The 2,411-nt window shown below is 35.7% G+C and overlaps 1 protein-coding gene across 2 annotated transcripts in view; it reads right to left on the bottom strand.

Annotated features, from left to right (window-relative positions):
- Nucleotides 1-2,125, bottom strand: part of LOC106088803 (serine-rich adhesin for platelets) — a 71,312-nt gene extending 69,187 nt beyond the window's left edge. Inside the window, exons 1-2 of one of the 2 annotated variants that reach the window (XM_059364067.1) lie at nt 1,875-2,125; nt 872-1,744 (exon numbers count right to left, since the gene is read on the bottom strand). The gene's annotated coding sequence lies outside the window, so the exon portion shown is untranslated. Of the gene's footprint in view, nt 1-871 lie in introns of both variants that reach the window. The other variant, XM_059364066.1, reaches the window with a different exon arrangement.
- Between the last annotated feature and the right edge of the window lie 286 nt (nt 2,126-2,411).

Genomic DNA, 2,411 nt, shown 5'->3' with positions numbered 1-2,411 from the left:
TTTGATTTAATACCCATATTGCATAGGTTTAAGAGGGTTCCAAATTCTCCCCGTAGGTCCTTCCCGGGTCAAAACATTTTGGACATTTGTTTGCATATTTGTAGTCTACTAATCAATACCTTTCATTTGATACCCATATTGCCTAGGTTGGACTTCTTGACCCCAAGGGGGGTTTTTGGACCCTAGGGAGGTCTACGGGCCCGAGCCTTAAAAACGGACTTCATATGCGGGTTCCTGGGGTCAAAGTTAGGGGGGATGCAAAAAATTTGATTTTTTTGCAAACTACCCCGTAAAATACAGTTCAGCCGGAAAATTGTCTGATGCTCACGTCAAGATTTGAACCCTGGAGTTCGGCATCACAGGTGGACCTTTGCGACTCGGTGGGCTCAAGGTAAAGGCTTACAAGTTCTAAAGCGCACAAGATCTTACAACAAAGCAAAAAAAGTTAAACTCGAAGAGCAAAAAAGTAACTGCGCTTACACGAACGAATGTGGTGATTTTCCAAACCTTGTGTTCTCTGACGAGAAAAATTTCCCAAGATACAATTTAAAAACTTTGCAAATTTAGATTTTTTTAAGTTAAAGAAATATATTTTTCAAAATATCGCTAGTCCATTTTTCTAGAGTTTTTTTTAATATTTTTTTATTTTTATCCTTTTGTTCATTACTTTTTTTCTTTTTTCCCCAAGAGTTACACTTAATTAAGCCAACATTTTGCTTGTCACTGTACCTACACGATTTATTGCAAAAAACTTAAAATATATTATATATGAATGTGCTAGCAATGACTGCCGCCTTACATATAACGGCCATTCATTGCTACACTATATTGTTGTTGTTGTTATTGTCAAAATGAAACGGAAAACCTTTACCTCATTTATTTGATGCGCGTTTGCGTGCGTGCGTGTGTGTATTTCGTTAATTTTGGAGTTTTTCGTTGTTTTCGAAGGTTTTCGATTGTTGTTGTTGTTGGTGTAATTGCGTTATTGGTAAGGTAGGTGATTGATGCTACACCACTATGATATGATGTCTGCAATATCCAAATCTTTTGTTAAAACGGGTTTCTTTTAAGTTTTCTTTTGTTTGTTTCTGCCTCTCTCTCTCCTTCTCTCTGGTATGTTTCGGTGGTCAAACACAAAGTGATGCAGGGCATAGATCGGTTAGCCCAATTTATATAAAGGTATTTATGTAGTGGTACTCTTGATTGGCATTTCAAACAAAAACGCGTTTACTATACCTATTTCTTTACCGGTTTATCAATGAACTGAAAGCGTAATAGGGGGCCTTAGTTCCGTATTAAATATGCTAATGTTTTATTTTCTGTTTGGTTGAATGGAAAATTAGGTTTTGCAATTTTTTAGTTCAATTTATTCGCAACAACTTTTGTGTTATTTGTTTGTTTCGCGGAAATAAATGCTGCCTGCTACCCGTTGTCGTTATTGCTATTTTTGTATTATTATTATTGTGGGTATTATATATTATTTTTTTTTGTTTATTGCAAAAAATCGTATCACTTTCAATGCGGCCAGTCAGTCAGTCAGCTAGCAAGCTATTCAGCCAAACATGATGGCTACTAAAATAACACTTGGAAAACAACGCCGCCTTCGTCGCACCGCCTTACGATATAAAACAACAACAAACACGGCCTTTTGCACAAAAGCCCCAAATTGGCTGAGGTGGAAATTTTGACATCACCAACAAAACCACTCTTTTTTTTTTTTTTATTCAAACTTTCATTAAGCCAGCTAAACAAAAAAATTAACTTTAGTTGTGCGATTTTTTTTCTCTTCCAATTTATATTTTTTAATTGATTTGATTATTATATAGGTAGTAGGTAGATTTTTCAATAAATTTCTTATTTACACTACCACTCACACTCTTTTGTATTGGTATTTTAAACATTTAACAACAACAAACTATTTAACAAAACTTGTTTTTCTTTGCACATATAACGAACAACACAGAAAATAATAAAAAGAAATAAGACACCGTCTCCTCGCTGCTAATATATGTTGATGATCTCGGTGTTTTCTGTTATGTTTCGATCATCGGCGCGAATTCACCACGAATAAAAAAAATCGAAAAATCTCCGCCCCACGACTAACCTGTATCAAAGTTGTTACTCGAATGAAGAAATTCCATCTGACATGGTTGCTGGCCGCCCCAAACCGCATAGGCAGAACACATTACCATAGTAAGAGTATTCTACCTCCTATTGGCAGCAGCAACAACGAGAGAGAGAGAGTGAGAGCAAGAGAGCTAGAGCTAGATTGTTATTTGTTTGTTTGTTGTTTTTACCATAGTGAAGCTGGGGACAGTGTTGCCACATGCAAAAATTTAGTTTAGCCAATCTTCTTATATATAAAAATCAATTTGTGTTGGTTTGGTTTCACAGATGTCGCATAATAATTC

Source organism: Stomoxys calcitrans, chromosome 2 (assembly GCF_963082655.1).
Source record: "Stomoxys calcitrans chromosome 2, idStoCalc2.1, whole genome shotgun sequence".
Classification (NCBI taxonomy): domain Eukaryota; kingdom Metazoa; phylum Arthropoda; class Insecta; order Diptera; family Muscidae; genus Stomoxys; species Stomoxys calcitrans.
Note: the sequence above shows the minus strand (reverse complement) of the source record. Positions and strands in the feature narration are given on the sequence as shown.